The following is a 26179-nucleotide window of genomic DNA, read 5'->3' on the forward strand; positions in this document are numbered from 1 at the left end:
TTGCCCAGTGGTCTTCATGCATTTTTTCTCTTAGTGATACTGCTCAAAACATTAGTCGGTATATGCATGTGTTTTATTTAGAGGAATGGGTGTCACTTTTCTGGCTCATAACGTTATTAACCTAGGTATTTTTTGCTTTCTTGTGTGAACTGCTGTGCATGTATGAGGTGTAGTTTGTGGAGTAATATATATATTTTTTCTCCTGCACTTACTGCTTGGATTTGGGGCAGACTAGTTTATTGGAAAACATTTTTGCAAACAAATGAAAGTGGATAAAAAGTAAGGCCGTACTTACTTCAACGTCAGCAGTTTTTATTTCAAAATTTTGTTGTAAAATGTATAACTAAGAGAGGACGCAGGTTTGCAGTTTACTAAATGTCAAATATTAAAGCTATATTTCCAGCAAACTTACATTAACACGAGTCAAATTGTTTGTCAGCTTTTCAGTGAGTAAATAATACTGTTGTGGGTGGAGGGGGATACCTGGATTTTTTAAACCTTTTCTGTAGAAGGTTGTAAGCTTTGGGTATAGTAACAATTTTTAGAGAAGGGCAAGTTGGCATAACAGTTAAGGTGTTTGCATCACAGACACAAGGTATAGAGGTCGAGTCTCACCTTTGGAAAATACAAGGTATAGAGGTCGAGTCTCACCTTTGGAAAATACAAGGTATAGAGGTTGAGTCTCACCTTTGGAAAATTGATTAGGCTTATAATGGCTTAGAAAGACAACTCGCCTAGTACTCTCCCTACTTATAGGTTCATAATAAAGTTGATTAGTAAGTCGGTTGTTGCATACAGCTTGGCAGCACCAGCGTAACAGACACACTTCATACTTTGGGAACATATGCAGAATGTGTGTAAAAGAAAAGTGGTATTGTTCCACTGCTCCTTTGTCTTACTTTTTCATTTAACTGCAGCTTAGCTTCTGTATGATATGCATTTGTAATCTGCCGTAATAACTGGATTAGCTTCAGTCTTAGGTGGGATGTAGAAGGACTGTGGCTATAATGAAGAACACCTGACCGCAGTGGCATGTTTGTGTACTGCTTACAATGCTGCACCATTAGCATTGCTTGACAGCTGCTCCATGTTGCTGTAACAAACTAAACCTTATCAGAAACAGCATATTATAAAAAGTCATGCCAGACAAAACCCCACAAAGAAGTTAAAAAGTCACTAGCCGATATTAAACGATCCTTCACGTAAAACATGAAACATTTCTACAGTCTTGCTTCTGTCCATTTCCTGATAAAATGTATTTTATGGTAAACCACTGAAAATTACATTTACTCAGCAGCAGGCATTACAGCTTCCTAGTTCAGAAAATGTGTTTGATTGTAAAACCAGTTGTTCTACTAAATGTTGATGTCAATGGTTTTGCCTCTTTGTTTTTCGGGTTTTCAGATAAATTACCAAGGCTTACAGCTGGTTTGTAATGGCACCCATTAGAGTTTAATACTTCTTAATGTTCCTAAAATGCATGCTGCTAATCTCTTAACTTTTAATTGGATTAAAACTTCACAAATGTTATATTGTTGATAGTGGTGTAGGCATCACTGACATCTTCGTTCTTGAACGCGACTTCCTCGTGGTCCAGCTTTCCATTAGTGTCATTGCGGTAACTTGTTGATACTTTCTATGTGAAATGAGTCCCTCTAACTTTGTGAAGTTTAGGGCATGCCTGCCCAGGCTGACAGGCAAATCCAACATGATTAACATACCTAATGTCAGACTTGTGTAGCACATGTAAAAGCAAAAGTAATTTTTCAGTCAAAAATCTTTTTTTACGTACATGGTAAAACACGTGCATTGACTGCATATAGTGACTAAAAAGTGTGTTCCTTTACTATAAACAAAAGTTAATTGTTTAAAGTGTAAAACACACATATATAGATATAGATCTCATCTTGGTAAGTAATGGGGCCAAGATTGTTATTCACTATCTTGTGCTCCAGTCAGTATCCAAATTATGCAGTGCTTCCTGCCCTCTGGGGTGAGGTGTGTCTTCTCCCATAACCCCTCTTGTGTTGATCAATGAAACTTTAAATCTTAACCCCCCGCCCCCAACAGCGCCACTTAAAATCTTATCACTGAAAGAAATGCATTATAGCTTTGAGTTCAATATTAAGGTTTGCTCCAAATAACTGGTGACAAAATCATGGACTGAAAAGCATTATTGTATCTTTTTGGAAGTCATCTACCCCAGGAACTACCATATTTACAATACACCCCTAAGAGTTACCCCAGCTGTTTGGGATTTGGGAGCATAAGTGGATAGTGACCTAACTTTTGACCATCATTTCAGTTGTAAGAAAGTCCTTCTATATTGCACAGCTTAGAAACAAAGGGATTGTGTCCACATATGGGGATGTCATTGCCCTCCTTTACACCACCCTTATTAAGCCAATAACTGAATATAATGCCCCCTTTGGCCTGTATCTGTCCAGATGATTGGAGCAGCTGGAATGCCAGCAGAGATACCTTAGTGAAATTATAAAAGGTGTAAACAACATGTCCTATTTCGACCAACTCATTGTCCTGTTACTATGCAAGGTATTTTAAAGACTGCTAAGAATAATTTCTATAAGAATCTTGATAGAAACTCTGTGCCACTTTTACAGTCAGTAATTTATTTATGGTGCAGGGAAATCTATAATGTGTGGAACACAGTATTTCTTCATATCCCCAAGAGTAAATAAGAACAAAATATCATAAATCAGCTAGTATTAAAATCATAATAAACCCTGTTGTAATATGAGACTGCATGTGATTGAAAAGTAATTTCATGGCCACTGTCTGGGTAAGCACTATAATAAACTGCTTTTGCGTCAGAGATTGCCAGCAAATGTGCAGCAGTTAGAGTCTCTGGCTGATCTCTCACCTTCTGTCATTCTTGGAGCACAGAAACCACAACTATCAAAATTTTAATTTTTACCTTTCTACAAAGAGAATTTTGGAGATCAGGAACAGTAGTGGATGCAAATCGGCACAATGTCATGGCCAAACTTCAGCAATGACAACATTGAGCAGTTTTGGATAACCATGGCAAACCACAATGTCAGTGGTCTCTGGCTGACTAAATTTGCAGATGATTGTGAATTAGGAGCTGTCATTGAATCCCACACTAATGTAAATGTTCTCCAGGAGGGGCTGACACAGACAAACAACTGGTGTCAGAGCCACGGACTAAAATAAATGCCAGGAAATGCATACTAGTATCCTTTGGGAAGTCATCCTTCCCTGGTAACTATAATATTGACAACACACCCCTTAGAGTTGACACAGTAGTCAGGACTTAGGGATACACACAGATAGTAATCTAGTCTTTGCTCATCACATGTCTACAGTGGTGAGGAAATCATTCTATGTTGCTCATCTTATAAACAAAGGTATGTCATCTAAGTCCAAGGAAGTCTTTGTTTCACTGTAATTGGCATTCATCAGACTGATCACTGAGTACAATGCCTCCTTTGGTATGTACCTAGCCAGGCATATCCAACAACTGGAAAATCTACAGAGGTTCCTCACTAAACGAATACAGGGCGTAAATAATATGTCCTATGCAGACCACCTCAAGGCCCTATCCCTGTATTCTGATTCCCGCAGGCTTTTGAGAGGAGATCTATGCTGGCATACAGGGCATTGTCAGACCTCACTCTGATGAACCTCTTGCATATCCACAAAACAAACAGCACCAGAATTACCCATTCTAAAGACTTAAAACTTGCCTGTGATATAAATAGGACCTGCTGGAGTGACAGGTTTGTATCCCAGAGACTACCCCGTCTATGGAACAGGCTCCCATCCATGTGACAGAAAGTTTTTCCCTAACCCAACTCAAGTTCAACTTGGGCAATTGCATGGAAAACCGGAAATTCATCCCTCGTTTGGCACCTATGTCTCTAATGTACACAGGCAACCTGTAAATGGTTCATCTCTCAGGCCTATGGCTACACTTACCAATTGTATCAGAACTTGTCAGAGATTTGGGATGCATGGCTTGGCTTAAAAAGACCCTTGTGTTTGTTAGCCTTGTAAACACCTATGAACCTATGGATGCTTCAGGGAATTTTAACTTTCTACAGCTGGGACATTTTGCCTTGAGTGTGTTGATAATGCCTTTCAGTAATACAGCTGTAGAAAGAACTTTCTCTGATTAAAACAAAACTGAGAAACAGAATGCAGCAAGACATGCTAGAAGCTTTGTTACGCATTCAAAGGTACATGAAGTGCAAAGGGATATGTTGCAATGGGTTTATTCCAACAACTGCAATGCTGAGTTCATTCAATTTGAACATTGATTCGACTGACAATGTCAGTTGATAATTTTCTACCTGACGGATATTTTGCAGTTACAGATAAATAAGTATCAGGTAATTAAGATTAATTATTAGTAATTCATGATCTATTTTACAATTAGTTTTATCACATTACCAGCATGTACAGTCTCTTGTTAAAATAAGTTTTATTATGACTTTAATCATAGCTTTTTTATGGCATTTTGTTCTTATTTACTTTTGGGGATATGAAGACATACATTGGGCTGTTTTTTGGAGTTGATTGGGCTGTGTTTGTATAAAAAGTATTTGGCAACCCTGATTGGGGAATAGTTTCAGAGGCCAGGTAGACAGTTTGGATTGTATGCTCATGACAGCTGATACCAATGAACTTCTCAGATGTATTAGAAGTTGAGGTATATAATAACAGAACTCAATTCCTACCAGGTGCATCACTCTACAGCAGTTATAATGAGCACATAGTATCCCTGACGATTCCTGTTGTAAAAGTAAAACAATCTTACTACCAAGGGAACTTCTACAACTGAATTTCACATCAGTTGTAAAAGCACAAAAGGAAAAATGCATTCAGTTAAAAACCATATAAGGCACTTTCCAATAATCAAATTAAACTGATGAACTATCTTGTTTTCCTCACTTCTGCATATGTGCGATCGGTTCTGTGGTGCTGAATCAGTGGGAAGGGCTCCTGCCCACTCCCCCACAGGCCTTATACTCCTTAAGGTGAAACTAAATAAACACTTTAATATTTTACCTTAGCAGTTGACGCTTACGCTGGAGAAAGCAAATAAAACCTATAGCAATAAAATGAATTAGTTAAGAGTTCAAAGTCTTGTCTGTTTCCATACACATTCCACCGCATTGATTTTTTTTTTGTTCGAAAGCCTTCTGTGGGGGGGGGGGGGGTAACTATATTCCACTGAAGTATCTGATTGATTGAATTACTCACAATTCTTTTACATCCATAGAATCCTGCATAGACAACTCATAACTCTTATGTAACTCCCCAAAAATGAAATTACTACGTTTATCCCAAAAACATTCTCTCAAAGTAAAACTCTTGCCAGAATGACATCATTAAATAACAAGCTGATTGAATAGGTTCCTAACATCAAACTCTTAGGAGTCACAATTGATGACAACTTGAAATATGACCCCCCCTCTTCCAAACTGATATTAAAATGAAATCACCAAAAGCTTGGCCTGTTGTAGAGCACAAAGTCCTACCTAATACACATAACTAGAGAGTCCATAGCTAAAGCCAGCCAACCTCCTACTTACTCTACTATATGCCTCCCCACCTTTTAGTAACCTACAAATGTCTACAAAAAGAAAGCTGGAACAATGCTACACTAAAATAAATCACTTTGCTTCAAATCACTTCTAGATAATTCCTCAGTGTGCTGCTCTCATACAACTAAATTGGACTGAGCTCCCACGTCACTGAAACTATAGACAGCTACTACTACCTAACACTTTAATATACTACCCTGATAAGTATCTAGCACTAAATGGAATGCTTCAACACCACCACCCTATCTTGGACTGAACTCCCACATCACCTCAACTATACTCAGGTACTATTAACTCAGATTGTAATATACTACCCTAATACCCTAATAAGTATCTAGCACTAAAAGGCTTGCTTCAACACTACCACCCTATCATGGACTGAGCTCCCACATCACTTCCCCCATAATTAGTTACTATTGGCTCATCCTCTAATACACTACTCTGATAAATATACAGCATGAGAAGGCATGCTTCAACACTACCACCCTACTGTAACTGTCTGTTCTCTGTCACTAAAGCCCAATGTGCATCAGGAGCGTCCTTACACGCAAACTCTGGATTTACCCTCTGGAATGCCCTCCCAAATGCTCTTGAGCTTCTTGAAAACCAACATGCATTCAAAAAACATCTACTAGAAGACCTCTCCACATCCTGGCTCTGTAGCCGTACATCTCCAGGATAAGTATAACATCTCTGCTTTCTTTGTCCTCATCTACTGTACCTCTGCTCTACTTGACTCTTTTAACAACTATCATTGTCGTCACCCACACCACCTTTTCTCTGCGCCTCTCTTAACTCTTTTACCAGTCATTTCATTTATATCTCACAATTAAATCAACATTTTGCTTTCCAGCCATTGCAAATAACTCAATATTGAGTATTGGGGCATCTATCCTACTGCATAGTTATTTAACTATATCTGTACGGAGTACAATTAGAATAAGGCACATTACTACTGTATGTATAGTTACTATTTTATCTATTTTGACATTCTAGAATTTATTTTAATTATATTCTGCCTGACATTGTTGACATAATATAACTTAAAAGATTTTGTTTGTATTGCATGCACTAAATCTTTTCTCTCTGGGCCTCCACTGAAATGGGGCCTATGCTTCAGCCGGACTTCCCTGGTTAACAAATATAAAATAAATAGATGTTGTCTCCAATGTAGTTCAAAAATAATACAGGCATAAATCCATCCAATAACCTATCAGCATTTTTTTGCAGTTGTACTGGGTTGCCTGCTGGCTGTATGAAGCCATCAAAAAACAGCCAACATCAACTTCTTTCCCAAGTCATATTCTCATTAATCTGAGTAGTGGGCTACAGTAGACCATTACATATGAAGTTCTGGTCTTGTAGCGGGACGAAATCCTATGTTTTGTAATTAAATGGATAATTACTTATATTTGCAGTTGCTTTTGACTTTTAAGTTATTTTATTGACTTGTAAACCAGAATTTTGGTTACGGGGATTGTCGCGCGCCGGCACATCATTCATTTTCTGTTTTTTTTTTTTTTTTTGGTTTATCATTTTGTTAGTTTACAGTGGACCATTGGCATTGTCTTGCAATTGATTTCTCACTGAAGGCAAAGCAGCTCCTCAGCTGTCAAAATGTTCACCACATGATGTTACATGAGGAGTGTGATGATATTATTAGCCTCTGTTCAGAACCAACAGAAATTCTACATATGATTTAGCTTTTGCTTCCATTTTTAAATATTTAACATTCCTCTGCATTATACATACATACATACATATAAATATTTCAGGTACAAGCAATAATGCCTTTCTAGCCTGCATGGTTATAAAGAGAGTACAGGATGAGGGATTGCCCACAACGGCTCATGCATCATTTCATTTGTGAATAACATTTGTAGGTCATCTTCCAAGTCTGTCAGTATCCCCAAAACTGACAAACATCTGCAACTTCAGCAGAGTGACATGTCCCAAATGCAAGTTCCTTTGGGATCCATCCTAGAAAAACACAAAATATGTCCTTAATTCACAGTATTGAAAGTGACTTCTCTCACTCCTAATAAGTCCATCTGACCATCCAGAAGTGATCTCCACATTCTGCAGATCTACTGGTTCTCATTTTAAATGATTTTTTAAAGCAGCTAGATTGCAAATGAATAAGTAATCCCCCAGCAAAATAAATAGTTTCACTATGTAGGTAATTGAAAGTCTTTTATGGCAGAAAAAAACTTGGCGCAACAGCCTTTCAGGTAAGTAAGGCCATATAGTACAAGTCTTATTTAATTAAGTCAGTAAACGCCATAAAAACACATGCCTTAGCATAGAAAATAAAAATAATTATCGTATTGAAACATACAAATTTTAACAAATTTATTCTGTTTATGAAATCAACAATTAATATTCCAAAAATGTATTCATTTATCTGAACTTGTTCAACCATAACCCAAATAGTAGCCAAAAACAGTCATGAGATACAAATGCACAAACAGCACAGCAGCCTTAAGTAAAATGAGTATGTTACACCGATTAAAATATGAATACGTATTTACAAAGAGGAAAAAATACATAAGCAGAATATTAATCTTGCTAGATAAAATGCATGTGTTTGTAAAAATTCAGTCACAGAGAATGAGCGAGCAGGCAAGAGTAGCGTAATAATAACTTGTTATGTATACAAACCACAAGACATAATAATAACAACTTGTTATGTATACAAACCACAAGTCATAATAATAACTTGTTATGTATACAAACCACAAGTCATAATAATAACTTGTTATGTATACAAACCACAAGTCATAATAATAACTTATGTATACAACCCACAAGTCATAATAATAACTTGTTATGTATACAAACCACAAGTCATAATAATAACTTGTTATGTATACAAACTGCATGTCATAATAACAACTTGTTACATATACAAACCTCAAGTACATAGTTAAGGCAAAGATGTAAGAATAAGAGATAATATGAAATGCAATAAATAATAACAACTTCAAATAAATATGTTTAAGATTATTTAAAAATAAGTGTTTAACTGCAAGAAGTTTTAACAGCAGTGATGACAGCATTACGATATCTGAATGTAATGTTCAGCCTTTATCAGTGAAGCAAGAATAGTCACATTGTTTCTATAGGTGTAGCTTTAATTGTTTACGAAATTAATGGAGTTTGTCAATAATTGTAATGTTCTTGTGGAGGGAGTTTGAGCATGCAGAGGCCATCTTTGAGAAGGATTGTTTAATTATTGCTAGGGTAAATGGAAGTATACAAAACTACTTAGCCTCATGGTTTTGGAGGGAGTGGTTAGTAAAAAACAGTTTAAGTTTGTAGTAAAGTTTTCAAAAGATTCAAAGATTCAAACTAAATTTTATTGTCATTTAGGGCAACACATGTAAAACTTAAAATTACAAGTGTCAGCTCACTGTGAGAGTACAGAAGAAGCGTAGGATACAACAAATACAATATTAGAAATATCAAGTAAAGGAATTAGAGACTAATGATTGTGCCCCAAGAACGTAAGGAAAAAATTAACCCCCCCTACATAGTCATATAAATACTGTACAGTAGCAGCATGACAGGTAAGACTGGTTATTGCACAGGAACTACAATTGTCACTCTTTATGAATATTTACATAAAGGATGTAACAGGCAATTGCATTTGAATGCAAATATATAACTAAGTAAATATATAAATAGTGTACATTCCAAATAAAACACTGTTATTAAGTTAATTTGTGGTGGCATTACTAGGGCTGGTGATCGAGTTAATAAGTCTCATCACCGTTGGGTAGAAGCTGTTAATGAATCTGGAGGTCCTACAGCGAATACTGTTGTACCGCCTGCCAGATGACAGTTGAGCAAACCAGCTGCATGCAGTATGTGAGGAGTCATTATGTATTTTGTGGGCTGTTTTATGGCTCCATGCTGTGAATAGCTCTTGGATTAATGGTAGACTGGTGCCCATGATTTTCTTAGCAACTCTCCCCACTCTCTGTAGCTTCTTCTGTTTAGCTACTGTACAGCTCCCAAACCCAACAGTGAAGTTACAGGTGAGAAACTCTCAATAGCTCCTCTGTAGAAGGTGAAGAGAACAATAATTGGGAGCTTTTCCCTTTTGAGCCTTCTCAGAAAGTGGAGACATTAATGGGCCTTTTTGACCAACTGACCAGAATTCACAGTCCAAGATGGATCCTTTGAAATTTGCACTCCTAGGAATTTAGTTTATTAATTTAGTTTAGTTATTTAATTATAGTGGTGGGCAGCAAGAGTCACGTTAAGAGTTTTTAACCAGAAAGGTAGCTAAGACATCTTATGTTTTATGCACTTCTCAAACTGGCACCTTACTCAACTCAAAGTTGAAGACCAAAAACAAGTTTTAGAGTACGGGGACATTCAGCCCTTCAGCTGTTACAATAAATGCAATATTGTCACTAATTTATAAAACCGTAATACCCTCACAGCTTTGTGATACTGCTCTCCTACACCATCGACACCTGCTGGTCATGTCATCTAGCAGCTCATACCAGCAGCAGCCATCCTCTTCACCTCTTCCTTGTGATAATTCTGCTTATGACTTGAAGGACTTAAGGAGGAAACATGCTCCTTCCTTTAGGGGAGCCAATTATTTTTATTGATAAAGTGCTGTGATATTCAGTATAAGGTTCAAGGTGAATAAACCTAAGAATCTTATTTTCAGGTTTTAGTAATACTGAAGTATTCAATGACGACCTTAGGGCAAACATAGGGAGGGAGTATTGAAACCAAAGTATGAAGACCTTTAGTGCTATAACTCACCTATAACCCTGTGTCAACAGACTGAAAATTCTTTAGGGAAAATTTAATTGATTTAATACCCTCTGAGAATGGTGTTCTAAATGGTATTGAAAATTCAGTGAATGGCCAATTAATATCCCTAGGTAGTTTTACTCTTGAACATTTGAAAATGTTTTCCTATATAGCCGTTAATTATTAGGGCTGAACTATTAAGAAGTTTTCTGGCTGTTCCAAATAACATGACATTAGACATCCTAGCATTCTTTTCTAATTTGTTGACAGCTAGCAAATTCCATTGGACATTGAAACCATTTTTCAAAGAATGCTGTAGTGTGGTAGTACTATGACTAGCATTATTAATGACAACATAGGGAGGTTGCTAATAAATATGAAGAAAAATAAGATTCCAAGGACAGGTTCTTAAGGAATGCCTTTGAAGACTGTACATGAAAATCCAACATTGGCCCCTGAAGAGATTATTAAAGTTCTATTAATAAAATGGAATTTAAACCAACTGCAAATATTGTCAGTAAAGCTGAGTTTCTCGGACATCTGTAGTGGTAGATCATGGTTAACAATATCGGAGACTTTTTTCCATTCACGGAATATTGCATTTCCTTTTTTAAATTTAATATTATTAAGTTAGTGAAGGAGTAAATTGTCATTTTACTTATATAATATTTACTGCTAATTTCATGTTGGTTATCACTAAGAATGCACTAGGTATGTAGGTGTTCTAAAATTTCCTGATGCAGAATCCTTTCAACCTGTTCATCAGCAGGGCAGATAACAGAGATGGGTCTGGAATCATTTGGTCCTAAGGTGGTATTTACCTTTCAGACAAGAATAATAGGAGAATGTTTGAGGGACAGAAGCAGATTATCAGCTCTTATGCATACCAAATTATTAGATCTAATTATTTATCAATCATTGTCTTGAGAACAGACTTTTTACAGGTATAATATTTTTAATTGCTTCAGTTTCATCAATGGCATTTTGTTACCTCATGAATCACTATGGTTAGGTTAACCAGTTAGTGTGTGGCCTAATATTCAGTAAAATAAAGTTGTATATTTATTTCTAAGTTTATTTCTTTGTGCAGATCTGTGTTTGATTTACTACCTCCCTTTCACTTTTCTTCTCGTTGTGTCCATAGATATCTAAATACAAATATATCATATAGCAATACAGGCAATGATATTTTTTGTGGGCTTGTACAACTACTAATGATTGATTGGGACAGTAATAAAAGAGATCCATAATAGGAGTGGATTTCTTTTGGATGCTGCCCCTGTGATGATAGTATGTAGCTTAAAGCAAAGATGAGGAAAGAAGCCAGGACAGTCAAGAGCTGCTACAGTATTACTACTAGTAAATAAAATATTAGGCAGAAAACCTCAATTTTGTACAACGTCTTTTACTAAAAAACTATAGTCATTACAACATTGGCAGTGAATTTCATTTGGAAGACAGCCAAGGTCATGCATGTATGCATTCATTTGTTTGCATGATAGATGTGTCGTGCAAGATGATTACACTGCAGTTCTTCACACAAGTAGGATCAATAATGAATGATCAATAATGAATGATTATTAAAGCGGATGACTTCAGCTGGAGAATCCTTCAAACCAACAGTGCTGCATATGCTTGAGTGAACAAGAATTTAAAAAAATGCTACTTAGTGAAAAGTGTATAAAGCAAATGTAGAAAGTGAATGGATGGGCTGGCAAACACGTGACTCTAGGTGGTCTGCAAAGTCACTGAAAACCAAAATAAACCCTCTAATTACTAAAAATTTCCTCCAATAAACTCCTGATAAAGTAAATAACTGAAAATAAAGAGGATATATTCCCACATTTTCCACAAAGAAACAGAAAGAAAATATATGCAGACAATATGCGAACATAAGATAATGTTTTCAAATAGGCTGTGCAATAAATGTGATATAGTTATATGGTATATTTTTAAGTCTGCTGTATATATGTATGCAGATATGGCAAGAAAGCATAACACATAGCCATTCAAATATTTTTCATTGGTAACCATCTGACATATAACACATATATAGCAACAAATGGTAAAAAATGTGCTAGATGTAATAAAAGAATTTATATCACTAACATTGCCTAAAGCATGGCATATAATAATTAATCAAGGTACTTATGTCACAGAAATTAACAGTGTTATGTCAAGCACAGCATAGTATAAGTAGCACATGTAACAGTGAGGAGTACCCGGTATGCCATAGACATCCATGAATATACAGCAGAAAGTTTTACCCCTCCCACCTCTCCCCCACTAAAGAAGATAAAGATACTGACTAAAAGTAGCTGGTGGTAAACACAGAGAACTCTACTCCTCCCTCACTTATGCGCACTCATAAAACAGAGCTAATATATCCAAAAATCTCCCCAGTATGAGACAGATGTAATACCTCATCGGCATATTGCCAACCTTGTCCAATATGCCGATGATTCAACAATAATCTGCTCTGCCTCTTCTAAACCCACCCTAGTTAAATTAACCCAGGATGCCTTCTCCTCCACCGAGCAATGGATGATGGAGGCCCATCTAGCACTCAATGCTACTAAACTTATGATATTTACTGCTTCCAGAAGCACCACCTGAGATAAAACCTCATTCTCAGTCACCAGTCAAAATAATCCTCCTCTCGAAATAGTCTCTAATGCTAAACTACTAGGAGTCCTGATCGATGACCAGCTAAAGTTTGATAATCTTCTATAAGTAAATATAAAAAAAACACACAAAAAAATAGGCATGCTTTACCACCACATCTGTTACATTTCTCCTTCCACTAGGCTCACCCTCGCCAACACTTACCTTATCCCATCCCTCCTATACGGTGCCTCTATCCTTACTAACCTGCAATCCTACCTCAAGACTAAACTTTCCTCTTGCTATAATAAAATAAAAAAATGTGCAACCGGCCATAGATCCACTTCCCATCACTGCACTGCCTTACACCAACTAAATTGGCTTGAGCTGTCCAGTTACCTCATCTATATGCAACTTGTCCAAGCACAAAAACTGATTTTCACCCCCTCTCTCTGTCCCTCTCTTGTCACCACCTTTAAAATGCACCAACCAAATAGACTTTTCAGATCTAATTCCCAAAATCTAATTCAACTGCATAAACCTCTAATGTCCTAAACTAATGTCCTTCTCTCTAGCATGTCATTGGAATTCCCTCCCACCTCTCATCTGCACCACTGGCACCTCTCTTCATTCTAAAACCTTACTTCACACACACCTAACTTTACTATGGGAATGCTCTTGCTCCCACCCCACATATTTTCCCTACACTATAGCTACTCTCTATAAGCTGTAATTCACAGTACCCTCCCATCGTTTTGTACCCCTAATAAACTCTAGGAATTAGCATAACTCCTAGAATGGTACAGTTCAGTAGCCTAGAAATTAACTGCATGAATTAGCATAACTGTTAAAAATGTTTTAGACTGTTTCTGTTATTGCATTGTGCTAATATGTTAAACTGTTAAAAACTCTGTTTGTAAATATTACTCTTATTGCATTGCACTTATATGTTTTTCTATTTGTTTAATTTTGCTTCATTTGTGCACATTACATTTTCTTTTCTCCCCAGGGCTCCATTGAAAACGGGGTCCTCATGGTCCAATGGACTATCCTGGCAAACAAACTATAAATAAAATAATTTCAATGGAGCACAGCCTAGATTACTACATTACACAACCTGCATGGTAAACTGTATAACATAAATATAGACCTCCAAACAACAGTGCTATAAGAAAGCATTATTAAATACCACAGATTACAGAATCGGTGATGTGTACATCTTTATCCTGACTGGAGAATGAACCTTCTCCAGCAGGGTGTTAGTGTACAAGTAATGACCCAGTAAAAAAAAAAACCTCGCCTACAGTAAGACATTAAGCTGCCATGAAGCTTGAATAGAAATAAAGAAGAGTAGTGTCATTTTTTTTACATTTAATGACACAAAACAGTAAATAAAGAAAAAAGTAATGTGTGTATACTGATATGTCTCTGTGTGTATATGTCTGTGTGTGTGTGCATCTGTGTAAGTGTGTGAGACAGAGACAACTGTAGAAAGCATGACACAGAGTCAGAGTCAGTACATACTAATGTTTTTTTGACTGCAACAGCTAGTCCACTATATATTTTTTTGTGTGTGTATGTGTATTAATTCTTACATAAAATAGTTCCTTCATTAACAATCACAAATGTTACACCAAGTTTGAAACATGCAGAGGAACTATTTTACATCAAAAATATAAAATGTATGTAGTAATAAAATATATACAAAATTATTTAATAGACTGCCCATTCTCTAAGCACAATAATGCCCTCCAAGGTGTGTGCTATTGGGGAAATAACATCCTTCCAGGGTTACAGAGGCCTTTTTCCTGCAGCTTTGAGCCTCACAACACATCTGGATGGGTGTTATTTCCCCAATAACCTACTCCCTTTGAGGCATTGTTGATTTTTGATGTGCAGTAATAGTTATACATTCCAAACAACAGACATACACACACACACACACACACACACACACACACACACACACACACACACACACACACACACACACACACACACACACACACATATGCACACAAGAATTAGAAAAAAGCACAAATACAAATACATTACCTGGAGAGCTGTTCATAAAATCCACAAAGTCTCAGAGTATTAAATCTTTACAAAGGCACAAACATTGAGAGAAACAGCACTGGAAGCAATCCACTTATACTTGTCTTATATTAGACATCTTTATTTTCTTGAGACATTCCAGAATGTTGTCCTGGTTTGTATAATATGTTAGTATAAACTATACTTTGAAATGCACCTTTAAACTTATCCCCCTACTCCAAAAACAGTGCATTATGGCTACACAGTAGCTTCAGGACGCCTTACTTATTTTGTGGTTTTGCTTTTAGGGGGTATACCTTATTTTTCCAATGGCAAGATAGATGAAGAGGATGGAGAATCCATGGTGGAATATTCCCCTGACAATGATTTCTTCTGTGGCATTGGGGACATCGATGGGTTTCTTCTACACAGTGACGTAACTACGTTAGAAGCGCCCTGAGGCAAACTTTTCCTAGGCACCCCAACATTCCCCCCCCCAGGAACCCAAGCCATCGAGATGAAATTCTGATTATTCTAGAAACAAAAATGTGCATGTAGTTTTATTATTCCAGAAAACAAATGTAAGAAAGATCATATACGCATGTACTAGCGTGCATATATGCTCACGCGCGCGCGCGCACACACACACACACACACACACACACACACACACTATATATATGCACCGAATTTGAAGTAGCAAATATACAGAGTTGAGTTTTTAAAATGCAGGAAACTACAGTACAGCAACTATGCCAAAAATATTGACTTAGACAAATGTAAATAACCCAATGAGAAATAAATTCAAATGGCAACGTATGCCAAATAACAAAGTTCAGTTGTTCAAAACGGAACACTAGAGCAAACTGCAGTTCTGTGATCACAACTAGAGTAATGCAATACAAAATTAAAATGTACAGTAGTGCAGCATGAAGCAATGAAAAGTATTTTTTAAATCATCAAAAAAAGAAAACATGTTGGTACACAGGGCAGAGAGATGCCAGCTTCATGACGCTGAGCTTTTGGCCCTGCCTTTACTTCAGATAACCTGAGTTCAATTACCTGCTCAGATAATGAAAGAGTCAACCAGGGAGGAATGACAGTGAGTAGCTGATGTTGGCTTTCCCATCCCATGAAAGGGTGTAGTTTGAGTGTCTTCTCAACAGCTGCCCTTGGAAAAGTCTCAGAGCTGCATGCCTACAGACTCTGGAGATACAAGCTCACCGAGGTGTATACTGCACTCTTGCTGCAATTATTGACTGTAGAAGCATGCTGCTTTACTACAGCCAGAAACATTGCATTGTACAGTGCATTCTGGCCAGCAGAAGGAGATGTTATGATTATGTGGAAAATCTAATCCCCAATTGATGATGGATGCAGTCCATAACTCTTGCCTTCCTGTCCCACTGTCCTAGGATGTTATGGAATGCATGGGAAATCTGGGGATTTGGGTTTAATAGTTGTGAGAGCATAGGATAGGAATCAAAGAAAAAATGGTATACAAATACAGTGTCATCGGGAGAGAAAATGCAAGAAAGCAGGCAGTAACAGACAATAATGAAGGGAAAGCAAGTAGGGTAGACCAACATGCACAATGATATCAGCAAGCTACAAGTACAGTAGAAGGAAGCAGGGCAGGTGTGGCAAGCCAGTGCTGTGCATGGGACCATCTATGACAGAATAACTCTGCTGGTGAAGCACCATTCTCTTGCACCATAGCCAAATTATGGAACTCCCTCTCACCCACAATTACCTCCATACCATGATGCACCCACTTCAAAACTTTACTAAAAGCTCACCTAAAAACATGCTGGCTATGCCCTTGCAACTCCCACTCTGTCACCCACCCCATCAAACCACTACCTTTGTAATGTATAATAAAGAAAAAGAAGAAAGCAGCAATACTATATTGTAGTAAAGGCATACGGCCTACATGGAGTTGCACTGCAGAGATGTGACGGCATGTTAAAGTGCACATGTAAATTGACAGTTGAATCTAATCGTTCAGACTGCATACCCTTAGCTAAGGTACATATGGTTTTATAACATGCAATACAAATACAACCCACCAAACTCATTTAACTGTTTCAAATTTACCAAAGAAGCATTAGTGTGGAATTAACAACCTGATAAGCAAAAAGGATGGCGAGCAAGCTGAACACGTAAAAAACACCAAATAAGCAAAGCAGTACTAAAGCATGCCAAAAGGACAGAAGCTCAAGTTAAATACAGAAAAATCCTTTATTAAAGACTTATCAACCTTGAGAGTCTCCAGACCAGACCTTATAAATCCAGACCGCTGTTATGCCAGTTTTTCAGTCTGCTGGAACCACATCAGAAGTTAAGTATAACAGTGTAGAAAACAATTCTTCCACCTGCTCAAGTAACTTAAGTAAGATCGCTTATTTACACTGCAGGGTGGTTAGCCCTGCAGCAATACCTCTTCCACACAACAGACTCGCACGAACTCTCTCACACTTACGGTAAATTTAGAGTGCCCAATCCACCTCCGTGTCGATACATACATACTTGTCCCACATAACAGAGCAAGGCAGTAATCATTGTTCTTCTAACCCCTAAAATTCTTTCTTCCAGAGCCTTCTTTAAGCAATCCCATACCATTTGTTCAGCTTAACAAGGCACATAAAATAGTGAACAATAAGTTGTACTTAAATGCAAATATATTCGGTACCTGTACAACGTTGAGCACGAGTAACCACAGAACTGTCCAGCTCTGATAAGTCCAGTTCAATGAAAATACACACATTCCTAACATCTCCCAGCACAGTGTTAAAACCAGAATACTACAGATCAACACACAGCCCTTCACCTACCTAGCCCAGCGACCGACCCAACAGCAAGCCACAGACTGATCCACGAGACCAAGCGACCGACCCAACAGCAAGCAAGCTACAGACTGATCCGCGCACCCGAACAAACAGACCGATCCATGAAGCGAATGAACAACAGCAAGCAAGCCCACAATCCAAACACCTACCTGAAGCCGAAGCCCGCGCACTGAAAAAGTCCTGCGAGAGCATCATGCAACATTTAAAATGCCAATTATCACATTTCTGAAAGCACATTCCTGGCCACTCTCATTTACAAAAAAATGACACAGTCTTTCTAGAACTGTATCTGAAAAGAAACAAAAATAAATAAATAAATAAAAAGACAATAATTGTGACATTAACAAAACTTCTCCTTTCCTAGACTCCATTGCATACAGCTTGCATTATTCTCAAAGATGCACGTATTTTCTTAGTATTTAGTATGCAATGCTGTCAGTTCTGAGTTTACCAGCACAGCCCAAAGTGCCCCCTGCCACTTGGCGCCCTGAGGCAATTGCCTCACTTCGCCTCTCGTAGTTACGCCACTGCTTCTACAACAAGTTCCTTCATCTGCTTTGAATACTGTCACAAGTATCATCAATGAATCAAAGAGAAAAATATCAATGAACATGAATATGTTTTTTCTTGTTAACACATATTTACAGCTTGTGATTTGTTGTCACAGTCATGAGTACATTCTAATACCAGCATTACTGTGGAGAGTTGTAGCAGATTAACACAAGCTGCCCTTCTAATCATACTGTGACACTGATTACCTGTGGCTCAGTGTGCTAATACTTACTCTGATCAGGTCTGTGCCATAATTAAAAGAAAAACAATGGTTGACTCAGGATAAAACAGCTCCACAAATCTTTTTAGTATTAGTATCACGCTCATGATCAGAAAAATATAACAACTAAAACCTATTGATATGCACTCCTAAACGCTTTTATCTGGATCCACTAGACTTCGTCAGAGCTGCAAACAAACAAAGGTAGCAGCATTAAATAACCATTTCAATTAACTAATTAATTCAAACCAGCCAATCCCTACAAACAAGCAGGACTCGCTTAAATGTATATTAATACCCTATTATACAAACAAAATAGTAAGTAGATTGTTAAATAATTCATCTTTCTGTAACATTCTATGAATATGATTTAAAATTTTATTTAATATCAATCAGCTCTAATGAAGCCTGGTGGATCTGGATGAAAGCACTTAGCAGTGTGTACCAACAGGTTTTAATTGTTATATTTTTCTGATGATGACAGTGATACTAATATTAAAAAGATTTGTGGATCCGTTTTACCCCAAGTCACCCATTGTTTTTCTTTTGTTTTTATGTCGTGTGGATTTGGTTACTAGTTCTGTGCCATAATTACATGAGAACATGGAAAGTGATCAATTTATCGTGTGTGTGTATTTGTGCATGCTTGTGTGTGTAGGTGTGTGTGCGCGCGTGTGTGTGCACGTGAGTGCATGCACATGTGTGTGCGTGTCTGTGTGTGTGTGTGTGTGTGTGTGTGTGTGTGTGTGTGTGTGTGTGTGTTTGTGTGCATGCATGCATCTGTGCGTGTGTGCATGTGTGTGTGTGTGTGTGTGTGTGTGTGTGTGTGTGTGTGTGTGTGTGTGTGTGTGTGTGTGTGTGTGTGTGTGCGCATGTGCATGTGTGTGTTTCTGCATGCTTGTGTGGGTGTATGTGTGTGCGTGTGTGCTTGTGTTTGTGCATGCTTGTGTGTGCGCGCATGTGTGTGCATGTGTGCATGTGTGTGTGTGTGCGCGCGTGTGCGTGTGTGTGTGCGCGTGTGTGTGTGTGTGTGAGTGTACGTGTCTGTGTATGTGTGCGTGCGTGTGTGTGTATATGTGTTTTTGTGCATGCTTGTGTGTGTGTGTTTGTGCATGCTTGTGTTTGTGCATGCTTGTGTGTGTGTGCATGTGTGTGTGTGTGTGTGTGTGTGTGTGTGTGTGTGTGTGTGTGTGTGTGTGTGTGTGTGCGTGCGTGTGCACGCACATGCATGGGTGTGTTTGTGTTGGAGGTACTGACCTAAGTTTTTAACCATTTATTTTAGCAGCCATCACATAATGCCAAATGGTACTTTGACAGTGACACAGAGATGTGGTGAAGGTGGTCTTCTAGGATGATGCTAAAAACAAATAATAGCAATGGAGATGGTGCAGCACATGTTCATCCAGTGATGTGTAGCTCACTCTTATGTCATTAGTCAATATCGGTACCATAAAATATGTCAGCTATGTCCATTTAACCAAGAATGAAGAAGATGCACAAACTAGAGAAACCAAAAAACCAATAAAACAAACCGGCTCAGGAAGACCAAAGGAAAGCAACTATTCCAAGTACTGTGAAGTTGTCTTCTTAACGCAAAGTTTATTGAAGTAACAAAAAAGCGTTTTCGCTACCAAACATGTAGTAGCTTCCTCAGAGAAAGATAAAAAAACAATGCAGAGTACTAACATAAATACTAGTGTTTGGCGCCACAATGCAAAATACAAATTAAGCCAATTAGATAGTGAAAAAAACGTCATTTCCTGCTTTGCTAAACTGACGAGAATAATTGGCAATATCTCACTAGAAAAAACAACAATAAAGTATGCGAGCATTGAACATCACATACTGCAAGTGTGCCAATTGAAAAGTCAGCATAAAAGACCTAACTAAAAAAATCGATGTTTTTAAAACGCATTATTTCTTTTAAAATACCTTGACAAATGTAAATTACAATAATAAGTGTGCAATAAGAAATGTCTATGCACATATAAAATCCTCAGATCAACAATAAAACCTTAAAAAATCATTTGGACATGTCATTTGAGAATACGTTTGAACAATGTAGTCCTATTAGATCAAGGACTCATCAATAAAAATATATTAACAGTGGCACTTGTTTACTCAAATGTGAATGCTTGACTTAAGCTTGAGAAAGAAAATAATCAAAAGTCTTACAGAAGCAACTTCGGCATAAAAATGCGCTGAACAGACTACAATGTGTAGAATGCACTACAAAGATGTATTCCAACTTAGGGTAACTTGAAAAGAACCTGTGCATAAAATGTATATGTAACTGGAATGTACATAACAAAAATGTACAAGTGATGCATACTACACTGGGACCCCACAAAAAGGGACTCATAGATGAACATAATGTATTAATGCTAGCAGCGACACATGTTTACTCAAGTGCAGGTGCAAAACCTAATCTTAGAAAATAGTAATAATTGTTACTCTGACAGAAGAGAATTCAGTGTAAGAATGCACTAGGCAGACTACAATGTGTAGAATGCACTACAAAGGTAATATGCCCGTTTAAGGTAGCTTAAAAGGACCAATGCATGAAGGGTATATATAGCTGGAATATACATGCAGTGCGTACTAACCAGAGGCCCCACAAATAAGGTATTAAAATGTAACAGTGATAGTAGACCAGAAAATGCACACTGAATGAATGAAAATAAAAAATACCCCAATAGAAAATGAATTTATCTTAAGTAACTTAAGTTTAAGGAGACATGATATATTACAATTTTCGTTCAATCCAGGCGGATGAAATGCATTAAGTTTTATCTGCCATTCCAGTTCTTTAGTTTCCAAGAGGATCGATACAGGTCCACCCCTTATGTTGTGTGGAATATGGTCAATGGCAGTAAAACAAAACCTGTGTCCAGTGTTATGGATAATGTGTTTTGCCAAAGCATTTTCTTCCTTACTTTTTTTAATGGCGTACATATGTTGGTAAATTCTTTCTTAAAATTTGCGCTCTGTTTTACCAACATAGTATGCAGGGAAACTGTCACAGGTAGCCAAGTAGACAATAGACTTCGTGTCACAGTTTACTTTATAGTGAATGCTAAGTTTTTTACCATTCAATTGAAAAGAGTTACCAGTTCTAAGGTAACTACACCAATTACAGTGTCCACACATATATGTCCCTTTTTGTTTTGAAAAACTATCGGAGTGCTTATTCCTCTCTAACAAAGCTTTCAAATTTTGAGCTCTCCTGTAAACTATCACAGGCTTGTCTCCCAGTTTCTCAAGTAGAAAACTGTTACTCGTAATAAAGTGCCAGTTTTTGAAAATGATGGAACAAATATATATGGAGTCAATACTAAATGTTGTAATGAAACTGGAAGAATACACATGAGCCTCTTTGAATGTATGTTGTAGAGGGGTAGTATGACTGGGTGATGATGGTAATTCAACCAGGGAGGAATTTACAATAAGTCCTTTATTGTTGCTATCAAGAAGGGGTTTGTAAAAACCTCCTAATCTCTTATTCCTCACTTCTGATGTTAACTCGTGAATTAAAGACACTGGATAGTCACGGCTACTAAACATTTCAAATAATAATTGGCATTCACTATCAAAGTAAGCTTCAGTACTACACATTCTAGCTGCTCTGATGAGCTGACCTTTAACTATTGATCTTTTTTGCCTAAATGGATGCTGGCTTGAAAAATGAAGAAATGAATTACAATAGGTTGGCTTTCTATGAATAGAAGAAGATAATGAGCCAGCCAGCGTGTTTTTTTCAAGTCTAACATCCAAATAGTCTATTGAATTTGTTGAAAAATGATGTGTGAATTTGAAAAAAGAAGTAGTGCTATTCATGTATTCAATGAGCAAGGATGCATCCTGTTCCGAACCCCTGAATAAAATGAAGATGTCATCCAGGTATCTGGATAGCTGTTTTCCTATCTGACTTAAAAACTTTATTCGACCATCAAGGCTTTCAACTTCTTGAATTAATGATCAAACATTACTCAATATATATCTCTACTCTTAAATCTGAAATCAACGAGCTGGATAATTTGATCAAAGCAGACCTAGACTTCACAAGATACAAATATGATTACGCACGCATCTTCAACAGCATTGATGCATTATTGGGCAAGTTAAAAGGAAATAAAACTAAAAAACTAAGTAGGGACAGACTAGTTTACCAGCAAAATAAAGCTTATGTTAAACTCACCATCCCTCCTTTTAACTTGGAGCCTTCTAATATTGACAATTCACCTTCTGGCAGAGTACCTGATCCTGTTCATAATCACGACCAACAAATGGATTCAACACAAGAGTTCCCTGACTCGGACGTAGGACCACATCGTAGTAACAGAATTAGGGCCAACAGGAACAATTACAATCAAAACTTTAACAATGCCCCACAACAACAGGGGCCTGGTCAACACAACCAAGGTCATAACAACAACACAGGTTTTTTAGGCCAAAGCAACAACAATCGCCAACAAGGCCACAGGAAAGCCCGCTGGAACAACCATTGACCTTAAATCTGAACAATGTCTCTTCTCTTGGACATAATGAGTCTCCTAACATTTTAGTTAACACCAGAGGTGACTTTCATGTTTATAATTTCTCCAGCTTCACTATTGAACAAGAACTTATTGACTTGTTGGCACTTGTCAACACTTTTGTACCTAGTTGCCATTTTAGCTTGTCTGATACCATTATTGACTTAAAATGTTTCACTCGTAAGCTTAATCTAGGTCTACTATTTTCTGCTCCTATGCAACAAGAGTTACATAATCTTAAACTATTGAGTGTATACAACCCTCCGTTACACTCTGAATTATCCCTTTTTGAAAGGGCTTGTGAATTTGATTTGAGATACCTTGATGCGCATTATAAATCTTTAGTTAGTCACCAGAATTTTAACATCTCTAAGGGGCAACAACTGCTTTTGAGTGAACTCTGTAACTTACCAGTAAGAGTTCTCAAACCGGATAAAGGGGGTGGGCTGGTCATTTTCGATAAAATGGACTATTCTGCAAGAATGTCACGCATGCTTGACAGTCCAGCTTATAAACCCTCCTCTCTTAATGAAATGAATACAGCTCTCTCGAGAAATAGGGGTTACTTCAGGGACTTATTCCTTTCAGGAAAAATTAACAGTGACATCTACCATTTTATTGACATCATTACACCAAAGACCCCTATCATCTTTGGAATCCCCAAAATACATAAAGATCTATATAATCCACCAATGAGAGCCCTTATAGACTGTAGGTCTTCTATGACCCACCCCTGCGCACGCTTAGTGGACAGCATACTGTCCAAGTATCTCAAACTAATCCCTGGTATCTGTAAGGATTCATGGTCCTTCCTTTCTGACATCAATCAGCTGAATTTGGATTCTAAATGTAATTTTCTCACCATAGATGTGGTGGATTTTTACACTTCTATCCCACACTTGGAAGCCACAGAATGGATTGCCATTATACTTACTAACTTAGGTGCACCTAAAAACGACATTGACACAGTGACTGAGCTCTTAGAGATTATCCTAACATCTAATTTTTTTATCTTCGAAAAGCAATACTTCTTACAAACACAAGGTATTGCAATGGGCTCACCCTGTGGCACCTCTGTGGCCAACATGTTTGTTGCCTATTGGGAGCAAAAATTCATTCTTTATAATCCTAATTTCTCACACCAGATAGCATATTATACCAGATACCTGGATGACATCTTCATTTTATTCAGGGGTTCGGAACAGGATGCATCCTTGCTCATTGAATACATGAATAGCACTACTTCTTTTTTCAAATTCACACATCATTTTTCAACAAATTCAATAGACTATTTGGATGTTAGACTTGAAAAAAACACGCTGGCTGGCTCATTATCTTCTTCTATTCATAGAAAGCCAACCTATTGTAATTCATTTCTTCATTTTTCAAGCCAGCATCCATTTAGGCAAAAAAGATCAATAGTTAAAGGTCAGCTCATCAGAGCAGCTAGAATGTATAGTACTGAAGCTTACTTTGATAGTGAATGCCAATTATTATTTGAAATGTTTAGTAGCCGTGACTATCCAGTGTCTTTAATTCACGAGTTAACATCAGAAGTGAGGAATAAGAGATTAGGAGGTTTTTACAAACCCCTTCTTGATAACAACAATAAAGGACTTATTGTAAATTCCTCCCTGGTTGAATTACCATCATCACCCAGTCCTACTACCCCTCTACAACATACATTCAAAGAGGCTCATGTGTATTCTTCCAGTTTCATTAAAACATTTAGTATTGACTCCAAATATATTTGTTCCATCATTTTCAAAAACTGGCACTTTATTACGAGTAACAGTTTTCTACTTGAGAAACTGGGAGACAAGCCTGTGATAGTTAACAGGAGAGGTCAAAATTTGAAAGCTTTGTTAGAGAGGAATAAGCACTCCGATAGTTTTTCAAAACAAAAAGGGACATATATGTGTGGACACTGTAATTGGTGTAGTTGCCTTAGAACTGGTAACTCTTTTCAATTGAATGGTAAAAAACTTAGCATTCACTATAAAGTAAACTGTGACACGAAGTCTATTGTCTACTTGGCTACCTGTGACAGTTGCCCTGCGTACTATGTTGGTAAAACAGAGCGCAAATTTTAAGAAAGAATTTACCAACATATGTACGCCATTAAAAAAAGTAAGGAAGAAAATGCTTTGGCAAAACACATTATCCATAACACTGGACACAGGTTTTGTTTTACTGCCATTGATCATATTCCACACAACATAAGGGGTGGACCTGTATCGATCCTCTTGGAAACTAAAGAACTGGAATGGCAGATAAAACTTAATGCATTTCATCCGCCTGGATTGAACGAAAATTGTAATATATCATGTCTCCTTAAACTTAAGTTACTTAAGATAAATTCATTTTCTACTGGGGTATTTTTTATTTTCATTCATCCAGTGTGCATTTTCTGGTCCACTATCACTGTTACATTTTAATACCTTATTTGTGGGGCCTCTGGTTAGTATGCACTGCATGTATATTCCAGCTATATATACCCTTCGTGCATTGGTCCTTTTAAGCTACCTTAAACAGGCATATTACCTTTGTAGTGCATTCTACACATTGTAGTCTGCCTAGTGCATTCTTACACTGAATTCTCTTCTGTCAGAGTAACAATTATTACTATTTTCTAAGATTAGGTTTTGCACCTGCACTTGAGTAAACATGTGTCGCTGCTAACATTAATACATTATGTTCATCTATGAGTCCCTTTTTGTGGGGTCCCAGTGTAGTATGCATCACTTGTACATTTTTGTTATGTACATTCCAGTTACATATACATTTTATGCACAGGTTCTTTTCAAGTTACCCTAAATGGGAATACATCTTTGTAGTGCATTCTACACATTGTAGTCTGTTCAGCGCATTTTTATGCCGAAGTTGCTTCTGTAAGACTTTTGATTATTTTCTTTCTCAAGCTTAAGTCAAGCATTCACATTTGAGTAAACAAGTGCCACTGTTAATATATTTTTATTGATGAGTCCTTGATCTAATAGGACTACATTGTTCAAACGT

Source organism: Protopterus annectens, chromosome 11.part0, assembly GCF_019279795.1.
Source record: "Protopterus annectens isolate FY-2018-M chromosome 11.part0, PAN1.0, whole genome shotgun sequence".
In the NCBI taxonomy this organism is placed as follows: domain Eukaryota; kingdom Metazoa; phylum Chordata; order Ceratodontiformes; family Protopteridae; genus Protopterus; species Protopterus annectens.